Raw genomic sequence first — 12,824 nt, 5'->3', positions numbered from 1 at the left:
CATACTTTAGCAAAGTGACCTTTCTTGTGGCATTTATGGCACATTGCTTCACGAGCAGGACACTTTGGACGTGGATGTCTTGAAAAACCACAAAAGAAACACACCGTACCTGCTGCTGCTGTCACTGAGGCAGGTTCCCCAGTAACTTTATTGCAAGAGTCTTGGTCAGGAATTGCAGCACTTACCACTCGAGAAGGCTGAGTGGTACTGTATACTTCAGAATTCTTCTGGGCTGAATCTAGAGCTCTTGCCTGGTCAAAGGCAGCGGCTAAGTCGAGAGTTTTATTCTCCAATAAACGCTGCCTTATTATTGGTGATTGCAGGCCACTGATAAAAGCATCCCTGATGGACTCTTCACAATACGGAGCAGCTGTCACTGCTTGGAAGTGACAGTCCTTACCTAAAATTTTCAGTGCTTGAAAGTATTCCTCTAAGGACTCATCAATCTGCTGGCGGCGAGTTGCAAGGCGATATCGTGCAAAGATTTCATTTGTAGGTTTAATATACTCAGACTTGAGGGTTTTGATAGCATCTTCGTAGGTATTACACTCAGAAATAGCCTCATATATCTTAGGTGACACAAAATTGATGAGCAGACTTAGTTTATCTAGATCTTCTTTAGGAAGGGCTCCCAAGAAGTTTTCGAAAGTCTTAAACCAGTGCTTCCATTCCTGAGCAGCCGTTCATAAGCTGGGGTCACAGTCTAGCCTCTCAGGTTTCAGTAAACGCTCCATGTTGTGATGTAGTCTAGCGCAGGATCACCACCAGGTAGCCCAGGATTCTATGTTCAATAAATTGTTGTGATAGAAACACAGGCCTTATCTCTAGGCTTTATTGAACATAGAATCTTCATAGTACTTCTGCAACAACAAAATATAATGACTAGTACATCTAATAATGGCTTCTACAGGGATGGTGATGTCTTGCATATGTCAAGAGAAAAGTTATAACTACAGGCCACATATTTAAACTCACCATGTAATCTGCATCGCTGATAAATGGATAAAGTAGGAGAGAATCACACACCATGTGTTGGTGCCCATGACGCACACCAAACTGTTGTTGTTGTTAAGGGCCCCTAGAGGTGGTGCAGTATTATCCTGCTGCTGCTCCCCACAGGACCAGTATCACTACAAGGCATAAGTTGGGGTCTGTGTTGCTTAGTATATCTTCCCAGCTTATATCGGTTAGGACTTGGTTTACTTGGTCGCACTTTATGTTTTTGTTATTGAAGTTGAATTTGGTGAATGCTCCCTCGTGACTAATCTCATTATGTCGGTCTGGGGCTCCGCGCATACATGACTGAACCTCAATTATGTTGTGATCTGAGTATATTGTTTTTGATATGGTGACATTTCTTATCAGATCATCATTGTTAGTGAAGATGAGGTCTAGTGTATTCTCCAGTCTAGTAGGCTCTATTATTTGCTGGTTTAAATTGAATTTTGTGCAGAGATTTAAAAGCTAGCGTGAGTGTAAGTTTTCATCAGAGCTGCCTCCTGGTGTTATTACTGCAACAATATTATTTGCTATATTCCTCCATTTTAGGTGCCTTAAGTTGAAATCCCCCAGGAGCAAGATGTTGGGTGCAGGAGCTGGAAGGTTTTCCAGACAGTGGTCAATTTTTAACAGCTGTTCCTGGAATTGCTGGGATGTTGCATCCGGAGGCTTGTAGACTACCACAATGACTAGGTTTTGGTTCTCGACCTTTACTGCTAAAACTTCCACTACATCATTTGAGGCATTTAGCAGTTCTGTGCAAACAAGTGACTCTGCAATGTACAGGCCAACCCCCCCCCCTTTTGCCTGTTCACTCTGTCACATCTGTATAGGTTGTAACCTGGGATCCATATTTCGTTGTCCAAGTGATCCTTTATGTGGGTCTCAGTGAAAGCCACGAACATTGCCTTTGCCTCTGCAAGCAGTCCACAGATGAAAGGTATTTTGTTGTTTGTTGCTGGCTTTATACCCTGTATATTTGCAAAGAAGAATGTTATCGGACTGGTGGTATTGTTGGTACTGGGGGGGGATTTTTTTCCGGCATTAGTATCTGTATCTGTTGGTTTGGAGTGGAGGCCATCGACTGTGGTTCCACTCCAGGAATGACTGGATTTGGTGTACGATTTCTGCCATTTCCTGCCAGTTTTTTTTCCTTCCTGGCACTAAAAAACCTCTCCCTCTTGAGTGGCTGTGGCTACCCAGGTTTTCCCATGGCCTGGATGTTTTGTATCTTTTTGTCCCCTTTAGATGGTATGCCTGGCAATTTAAGTTATAGCACAGTCTTTCCTGTACTGAAGAGGTACACAGTTCAGGGTGAAAAAGCTTACAGGAAGGGAGTTTGCATTTTCCTGTTGTCATATGGGCATGGCATTTCCTAGGGTGGTCATAGTTGCACGTCCCATCTGTTTTTCCAGATTTCCCATGCCAGCAGATACCGAGTGCATAGTATGTGCACAGGCTTGGTTTCCGTTTGCCTTGGGTTTCTGTGACTGTATTCCCTGTTGGTGCATGTTTCCCTGTCTTACTTCTATCCTCCCTAGCACCAACAATGGAGCTCCCACCAGTTGTTTTTGGTAATATATCCTCACTATTGCTAGTGGAGTCCTCTTGTTTGCTATTTCCTGCGGTATTTCTAGTTTGCAATATTGGTTTTATCTTATCTTTGACTACACTTGTTTCCCTACTATGGCTCCTGTCCCCTATGAGGTCATTTATATGTATTCCTTCCTGCGTATAATTCCCGACTACCTGGACAAAATCTCCAGCTTCACCATTACTGTCTCCCAGGACAGCATCTCCAGCTTCCCCATTACTGTCTCCCAGGACAGCATCTCCAGCTTCACCATTACTGTCTCCCAGGACAGCACCTCCAGCTTCACCATTACTGTCTCCCAGGACAGCACTATCAGCCCCCCATTTACTGACTACCAGGACATCATCTCCAGCCTTACAGTTTCTGACTACATGGCCAGTATCAAGGGCAGTACCATTCAGCCCAGACTTTTTATGTTCCCATCTGTTGTAGAAAGCTTCCAGGTTTTCTATGAAAGCAGCTTTGATGTTGACCTCTTTTAATACCCTTGTGATTTTAATCCACAGATTTATCTCATTTGGGCATACCCAAAAACACTTCCCTGTTTTAATACTGCTTGTAGCTAGTTCTTGGATATCTGCACAAGGGGCGTGACACCAATTTCCACAAAAATGACAATTTATGCATGTGGAAGCCCGTTTGTTTGACTGACCACAGACTACACACAGCTTCATAATGATTTATATCGGTTAGGACTTGGTTTACTTGGTCCCACTTTAAGTTTTTGTTATTGAAGTTGAATTTGGTGAATGCTCCCTCGTGACTAATCTCATTATGTCGGTCTGGGGCTCCGCGCATACATGACTGAACCTCAATTATGTTGTGATCTGAGTATATTGTTTTTGATATGGTGACATTTCTTATCAGATCATCATTGTTAGTGAAGATGAGGTCTAGTGTATTCTCCAGTCTAGTAGGCTCTATTATTTGCTGGTTTAAATTGAATTTTGTGCAGAGATTTAAAAGCTCGCGTGAGTGTGAGTTTTCATCAGAGCTGCCTCCTGGTGTTATTACTGTAACAATATTATTTGCTATATTCCTCCATTTTAGGTGCCTTAAGTTGAAATCCCCCAGGAGCAAGATGTTGAGTGCAGGAGCTGGAAGGTTTTCCAGACAGTGGTCAATTTTTAACAGCTGTTCCTGGAATTGCTGGGATGTTGCATCCGGAGGCTTGTAGACTACCACAATGACTAGGTTTTGGTTCTCGACCTTTACTGCTAAAACTTCCACTACATCATTTGAGGCATTTAGCAGTTCTGTGCAAACAAGTGACTCTGCAATGTACAGGCCAACCCCCCCCTTTTGCCTGTTCACTCTGTCACATCTGTATAGGTTGTAACCTGGGATCCATATTTCGTTGTCCAAGTGATCCTTTATGTGGGTCTCAGTGAAAGCCGCGAACATTGCCTTTGCCTCTGCAAGCAGTCCACGGATGAAAGGTATTTTGTTGTTTGCTGCTGGCTTTATACCCTGTATATTTGCAAAGAATGTTATTGGACTGGTGGTATTGTTGGTACTGGGGGGGGGATTTTTTTTCCGGGATTAGTAGATAGATCTGCAATATTTCGCTGGATGGCCAAATCGCCAGCAATTTCTACACTGTTGCGGTGTAGGGATCACCTTTCGAACTTGTAACCGATGTCCTGCTACATAAACTGAGGATGGGAGTTCACGGCTGTCAAAAGTTAAACGAGCCACATTGCTAGGGTATCGTCTCCGCCCATGGGCAGGAAGAACGTAAGTGTCTACCTTGAGGATTGGGAGATCTTGGAGTTCCAGCTGTTCAAGAATGTCAGTGCCACATGTCTGGAAATTTTGTTGAACTATGGTATGGGGCAGAATGATGGTACCACTACAAGAATTGAGGGAATGATGTTTTTCAATAGTGACAGGAACAGTATCGATATGGGAAAGACGAGAAAGCTCATGAGCCTGGGTAGCATTCTGTATGGTGATGATGCGCGTACCGCTCTTAAGAGCATGAAAAGAAATATCTTTACCAACATGGCGTAGGAGTGTCTTGCCAATACTGTGGTCAGAAAGATAGGCAGTAGAGGAAGTCGGTCATAAAGTGAAGAATTTAGTCCATTGTGCAGTCTGAAACTGAGCGTGGAAAGGTAGTGAAGGACGTGTCGATCTTTTCTGAGAAGAACGAGAAGGTGGAGAAGTATCATCAGCAGGTAATTGTTGTTGGCGTTTAGGCGTGGGACCAGAGTTGGTCCGACATGGAACGGGTCGACGATTCGAAAATTGCCGCACCGTAGAGGGAGAGGCCGGAAGCATAGTCAGAGGAGAGCGAAGGTCAGATAAATCGAAGGGGTCAGTCGAGGCCTCAGTACCTGAAGCGGGTGAGGAAACAGCACCGGCAAGAGGTACAGAGGCATGAGGAGTGTCCGAAGAGTGGTCCAAAGACGAGGCGGGGTCAGAACGGGGTGTGGTATCAAGAAGGGGCCCGGGGGTAGCAGGTTCATGGACTAGGGCTGCCATGGTTAGGTTACTTCTTTCTTTTTGTTTTTAAGAAAAAAAAGAAAGAAGAAAAGAAAATAAAAATAAAAAAAAAGAATAAAAAAAGGAGGGACCGGGGAGGGATAGTTCCTAGGAGGAATGAAAGGGCCAGAAATCTCCCTCCATGCCCAAGAGGACCTCAGCACCGCTAATAGCGCAGATGCAGCATGGAACCCGTGCCATACCCTACTCATCATGCCAGTAAACCGGCAATCCGGGATAGCAATCTCACATCTGCCGAGCTACCTCGGTGGACAAAAGAGAGGGCGGCCGGAAATCCACCACAAAGCATACCTCCTTCGGCCACCACCCCCGGAATCCGAAAGGTGGCTTCCAGAGATACACCCGTTGCCCGAGAGACACCCAAAGCCACCCTCCGGGATACCGGAGAGGGATCGGGACATCCCCAGGCAATCCAGATTCCACGGCAAACTACGCCACCGCCAAGATCCTCAACGGAATGGGATGGACCCCAGTACCCTTTCCCCTACCTAGGAACTAGCGTGCCTGTGGGGGAAAAAAAAAAACCCAAAGCCCAAAAAGGAAGGGCAAAAGGGAGGGGTGGGGAGGAGGAGGAGGAAAGGAAAAAGGGGAGGATGGGGAGGATGGGATAGGGAACGGGGGATTGGGGGGTAATTAGGTTCAGTCTGAGGAAGGAGACCGACAGGTCTAATTCCTCAGACCAAGAGCCTCTTCACCACGCCAAGGAGCCCCCCTTGAAGAGGTCAGGAAGTTACAGATCCATCTACCAACGTTTCTGGTTATTCCTTTATCACGCATTTTGTGTGCTATTATACCATGGTCACACTTGCCGAAGGCTTTTGCAAAGTCTGTGTATACTACATCTGTATTTTGTTTATCCTCTATAGCATCCAGGACCTTGGACAGGCAGGAGCGACCTGCTCTAAACCCGTGTTGACCTTGGGTGTGTAATTGATGGGTATCTAGGTGGTTGGTGATCTTGCTTCTTAGAACCCTTTCAAAGAATTTTATGATGAGGGATGTTAGTATGGTCGTCGGCACCACAGACTGGGCATTCTGCCACAGACCTGAAATATTTTGCTGGATGACCAAAACGCCAGCAATTTCTACACTGTTGTGGTGTAGGGATCAACTTTCGGACTTGTACACGGTGTCCTGCCATATAAACCGAAGACAAAAGCTCATGGTAGTGAAAAGCTGGGAAAGCAACACCTATGTTCACTCCTATTATCCCTGAGGCCTCGAATGTTTCACTGTAAGGTCATGGTTTGCATATAGAAGTATGCTGGTAACATTAAGCAATGGTTGTCTATGGACTAGTAGGGTAAGTACAGTCATCATGTAGTAGTAGTAGTAGTAGTAGTAGTAGTAATGAAAATAATAATAATAATAATAATTACTACTACTACTACTCCCGGTGGCTAAAGCTCCCGCTTCACACACGGAGGGCCCGGGTTCGATTCCCGGCGGGTGGAAACATTTCGACACATTTCCCTACACCTGTTGTCCGTTCACCTAGCAGCAAATAGGTACCTGGGTGTTAGTCGACTTGTGTGGGTCGCATCCTGAGGGACAAGATTAAGAACCCCAATGGAAATAAGTTACAGTCCTCGATGACGCACTGACTTTCTTGGGTTATCCTGGGTGGCTAACCCTCCGAGGTTAAAAATCCGAACGAAATCTTATTTTATCTTATCTTATAATAATAACAATGGGGAGCGCTAAACCGGTAGGATTATACAGCACATGTTGGAGGAGGGGGAAGATGGAAGGTATTCAAGCATAATTCAGGGAACTGGAGCACAGATCCAATTCCGTAGAACAAGAGCCCCTCACCAACGTCAAGGAACCTTCCTTGAGGGTTGGGGGGAGGATTAGTAAGAAGTGAAGAAACAGAATAGTGAGAAGAAAGACGATGCGAAAAAGGTTTCTTAAAGTGAGAATGCTAAGTGGTGAGGAGGAGCAGTGTTCATCACTGACTTTGTCTTCTCGATAAACTGGAAGATGTCTTCAATAGTTTCAGAAGAGGGAGGTGGAGGAAGCATAGTGGCAGAGGGAGATGTAGTTTGAGTAAAAATTGGAGAGACAAGGAAAGATACTGAAGGGGTAAAGTGTTTGTGTGTACTCACCTAGTTGTAGTTGCAGGGGTCAAGTCACAGTTCCTGGCCCCGCCTCTTCACTGGTCGTTACTAGGTCACTCTTCCTGCTCCGTGAGCTTTATCATACTTCTTCTTAAAGCTATGTATGGATCCTGCCTCCACTACATCATTTCCCAGACTATCATACTTCTTGAGAACACCATGACTGAAGAAATACTTCCTAACATCCCTGTGATTCATCTGAGTCTTCAACTTCCAATTGTGACCCCTTGTTGCTGTGTCCCAACTCTGGAAAAACCTCTCTCTTCACCTTGTCAATTTCTCTCAGTACTTTATATATCGTTATTATATCCGCCCTATCACTCCTGTCCTCCACTGTCGTCAGGTCGATTTCTCTTAACCTTTCCTTGTAGGACATGCCCCTTAGCTCCGGGAATAGTCTTACTGCAAGCCTTTCCACTTTCTCTAATTTCCGTACGTGCTTGGCTAGGTGTGGGTTCCAAACTGGTGCTGCAGCATCCAATATAGGCCTGACATACACAGTGTACAGGGTCCCGAACAATTCCTTATTGAGATGTCGGAATGCTATTCTTAGGTTTGCTAGGCGCCCATGTGCTGCAGCAGTTACTTGATTAATTTGCACCTCAGGAGATGTGCCCGGTGTTATACTTACCCCCTTTTCCTTAAGTGAAATTTGTAGTCTCTGGCCCCCTAGACTGTACTCTGTTTGCTGTCTTCCTTAGCCTTCCCCAATCTTCATGACTTTGCACTTAGTGAGGTTGAACTCCAGGAGCCAGTTTCTGGACCAGGACTGCAGCCTTTCTAGATCCCTTTGTAGTTCTGCCTGGTCCTCGTCCAATTGAATTCTTCTAATCAACTTCACATCATCTACAAACCGGGACACTTCGGAGTCTATTCCTTCTGCCATGTCTTTCACATATACAAGAAACAGTACCGGTCCTAGGACTGACTCCTGTGGAACCCCGCTAGTCACAGGCTCCCACTCTGACACTTCGTCATGTACCATGACTCTCTGATATCCTTCCGACAGGTATTCCCTGATCCACTGCGGTGCCTTCCCTGTTATACCTGCCTGGTCCTCCAGCTTATGCACTAATCTCTAGTGTGTAACTGTGTCAAAAGCCTTCTTACAGTCCAAGAAAATGCAATCTATGCACCTCTCTCTCTTGTCTTACTGCTGTCATCTTGTCATAGAACTCCAATAGGTTTGTGACACAGGATTTCCCATCCCTGAAACCATGGTGGTCGTTGTTAAGCTCATTCCTTTCTGAGTTCTCCATCACTCTTCTGATTATCTTCTCCATGACTTTGCATACTATACATGTCAGTGACACTGGTCTGTAGTTTAATGCTTCGTGTCTCCCTCCTTTTCTAAAAAACTGAGATTACATTTGCTGTCTTCCGTACCTTAGGTAGTCGCCCTTTTTCGATAGATGTGTTGAAGATTGTTATTGGCACACATAGCACTTCTGTTCCCTCTCTCAATTATTATTATTATAATAAAAAAGAAGCGCTAAGCCACAAGGACTATACAGCGCTGCAGGGCAGGAAGGAAGCGAGGGCATCAGGTGGCAAAAGGGAGATGGATGAGTAATAGGTTACGGATAACAGCGGGGTAGTGGATGGTGAAAGGGTAAAGGGCAGCAAGAGACTGAACTAGAAAGGGCTGAGGGGAGTGCGAAAAGTATCATCAGAGTTTGTGGAGTAAATCAGTCGTTGTCAAGAAGTCAATGAGAGAGTCAGGATTAAAGGAGGGTCCATCAGAAAGAAGGGAAGGTAAAGAGAGAGTAGTAGAACGAAGACGACGTTAGAGGTAAATTCTGCGTGCTCGTTGATAGAGAGGGCAGTCTAACAGAATGTGGCTAATTGATACTGGAACTTGACACTGCTCACAGAGAGGAACAGGGTGCCTCTCCATGAGATACCCATGAGTAAGACGAGTGTGGCCAATGCGAAGGCGGGAGAGAGTGGTCTCCCAACCTCGGCACTGATGACAAGAAGACGGCAAGTAACTTATGCTCGGTTTAATAGAATGAAGTTTGTTACCGAGCAGAGTTGACCAACGTTGTTGCCAACGGGTGCGAAGGTGGGTAGCTATTGCAGCAAAATAGTCCAGAAATGGAACACCTCGATAGGAAATCAGTAGGTCATGTACTGCTGACTGTGCAGCAGTGTCTGCCTGTTCATTGCCCTGTACGTCGACATGACCAGGGACCCAACAAAAAACAATATCTTTATGTTTGGTAGAGATACGGCGTAGCCAAAGTTGGATACGGAGAACTAGGGGATGAGATGTATCAAATTTTCGTATAGCCTGTAGAGCACTAAGGGAGTCTGAGACTACTACAAATGATGACACAGGCATAGATGCGATACAAATAAGTGCTGCAAGAATGGCATACAGTTCAGCAGTAAAAATGCTAGCTGAAGACAGTAAATGCCCCTGCACAACACTGTCCGGAAACACTGCTGCGAATCAGATGCCGTCTGAAGACTTAGAGCCATCTGTGTACACAGCGGTGGCATGAGAATGGGAGTAGAAGTGATCAAGAAAAAGAGAGCGGGAAGCCACCGTAGGCAGTTGAGCTTTCGAGCAAGGGAGTGAGAAAGAACAGACCCGAACAGCTGGAACTTCCCAGGGGGGTAGGGAAAAGTGAGATGCTACATGAACATATAAAGGTGGTAACTGAAGGGAAGACAAGAGTGAATGTAGGCGAAGAGAAAAGGGACGGAGCAAACAGGGGCGACGAAGGAATAAAGAATGTCTACTAATATCAGTGACCATTCTATAAATGGAAGGATTGTGTAGATCGTGAGAGCGTACATAGTAGCGAAGGCAATGGGCATCACGGCGATCAGACAAGGATGGAACATTCGCTTCTGTATAGAGGCTCTCAACAGGGGAAGAGCGAAAAGCACCAAGGCACAAACGTAATCCTTGGTGATGGATAGAGTTAAGGCTAGAGAGAGTAGCAGGAGAGGCCGCGGAATAAATCTGGTCACCATAATCGAGTTTCGATAAAACGAGGGCTGAATGTATGCGAAGCAGAGTTCGATGATCAGCTCCCCAGGAAAGATGAGCAAGGGTTTTAAGAAGGTTTAGCCGGCTGTGACAAGTTGCCTTCAGAGAGGTAATGTGAGGTTTCCAGGATAACCGACGGTCAAAGAGAAGGCCTAGAAACCAGACTGTATCACGTTCAGGGATACGGGAGCCATAGAGATACAAAGGATGATCGGAGATAATAGAGCGTCTAGTGAAAGTAATTTGGTGAGTTTTGGTACTTGAAAATTTAAACCCATGCGTGGTGGCCCAAGTGGAAACACGGTCGACCGCATGCTGGAGAGAAACTGCAATAAGATGACAGTCAGCGCCTGCACAAGCAATAGCAAAGTCATCAACATAGAGTGATGACCAAATATTGGGTGGAAGAACAGAGGCCAAATCATTAATAGCAAGGAGAAAAAGTGTTGTGCATAGAACACATCCCTGAGGGACACCTTCAGCTTGGATAAAGTCCGGGGAAAGAACATTATTGACTCGAACACGGAAATGTCTGTCAGTTAAAAAGTTCTTAAGGAAGGATGGTAGATTGCCTCGGAGGCCTAAGGAATGGGCCTGGGCCAAAATATTATACCTCCAAGTTGTGTCATATGCCTTCTCAAGGTCAAAAAATATGGCAATAACTGAGTGATTATTTGCAAAGGCATTACGAAAATACGTATCCAAGCGTAGTAAGGGGTCTATGGTAGAACGACCCTTACGAAAGCTATATTGACTAGCAGAGAGACTGTTGTGTGTCTCTAAATACCACATTAAACGTCGATTTACGAGACGTTCCATCACTTTGCAAACTGCACTAGTAAGAGCGATGGGGCGATAGTGGGAGGCATCATGTCCTGTAGTATCCGGTTTGCAGAAAGGGAGAATAATGGCAGATTTCAACAGCTGGGGAAGAACTCCTTGTGCCCAAATAAGATTGAAAAGGTGTAAGAGGACTACAAGGGCTGACCGATGTAAATGTTGTAACATACGAATATGAATGTCGTCAGGCCCAGCTGCCGATGATCGGCAAGCTGAGAGCGTTGCCTCCAGTTCTTGAAGTGTAAAAGGCACATTATACTGTTATTCTTTGCGAGAAGAAAAGTCCAAGGGTACTAACTCTCTGGCAGACTTTGAGGAAAGAAACGAGGGGCATAGATGGAGCCCTCGGGAAATACGGACCAGATGTGTGCCATTATATACACCTGATTATATACAGCTGGAAAATCCTAGAGGGACTAGTACCGAACTTGCACACGAAAATCACTCACTACGAAAGCAAAAGACTTGGCAGACGATGCACCATCCCCCCAATGAAAAGCAGGGGTGTCACTAGCACGTTAAGAGACCATACAATAAGTGTCAGGGGCCCGAGACTGTTCAACTGCCTCCTAGCACACATAAGGGGGATTACCAACAGACCCCTGGCAGTCTTCAAGCTGGCACTGGACAAGCACCTAAAGTCAGTTCCTGATCAGCCGGGCTGTGGCTCGTACGTTGGTTTGCGTGCAGCCAGCAGCAACAGCCTGGTTGATCAGGCGCTGATCCACCAGGAGGCCTGGTCACAGACCGGGCCGCGGGGGCGTTGACCCCCGAAACTCTCTCCAGGTCTCCAGAGGTGCAATTGGTATTAGGTGTCGTACGAGGTCTTGTCGATACTGGGGCTTGTGAGGAAGGACGCAAAGATGTGAGAACAGACTGAGTTGTAGTCAGGATGTCAGAGCCAAGGACAGCAAAAGGATTAGATGCCGTAGTGGCTATGGGAGGGGTAACAACAGAGGAGGCTGCAGAAGATAGGACCCCAGAAGTGGGGGGATGTTTGGAAACACGAGAATAAGAAACACGGGGTAGTCTCCCTTGGAGGCGGAGATGAGTAACTGCCATAGCATAAGGGAGACCTTCTGCCTCTTTGAGGCAACGGATTTCACGTTCATTTAAGTAGACCTGGCAACGGCGGGAGTACGAAGGGTGAGCTTCAGTACAATTAAGGCAAGATGGAGGTTGACTTCAAGATGTATTAGAATGGTCGTCGGCACCACAGACTGGGCATTCGGCCATAGATCTGCAATATTTCGCTGGGTGACCAAAACGCCAGCAATTTCTACATTGTTTTGGTGTAGGTATCACCTTTTGAACTTGTAACCGATGTCCCGCGACATATACAGAGGACGGGAGTTCTCGGCTGTCAAAAGTTAAACGAGCCACATTGCAAGGGTAACGTCTCCGCCCCCAGGCAGGAAGGACATAAGTGTCTACTTTGAGGATTGGGAGATCCTGGAGTTCCAGCTGTTCAAAAATGTCATTGCCACATGACTGGAAATTCTGTTGGACTATGGTATGGGGCAGAATGACAGTACCACTACAAGAATTGAGAGAAAGATGTTTTTCAATAGTGATAGGAGTAGTATCGATATTCGAAAGGAGAGAAAGATCATGAGCTTGGGTAGCATTCTGGACAGTGACGATGCACATACCACTCTTGAGAGCACGAAATGAAATATCTCTACCAACATGACGCAGGAGCGCTTTGCCAATACTATGGTCAGAAAGGTAGGCAGAAGAAGAAGTCGGTCTTAAAGTAAAG

This window comes from Cherax quadricarinatus, chromosome 57, assembly GCF_038502225.1.
Source record: "Cherax quadricarinatus isolate ZL_2023a chromosome 57, ASM3850222v1, whole genome shotgun sequence".
NCBI lineage: Eukaryota > Metazoa > Arthropoda > Malacostraca > Decapoda > Parastacidae > Cherax > Cherax quadricarinatus.
Note: the sequence above shows the minus strand (reverse complement) of the source record.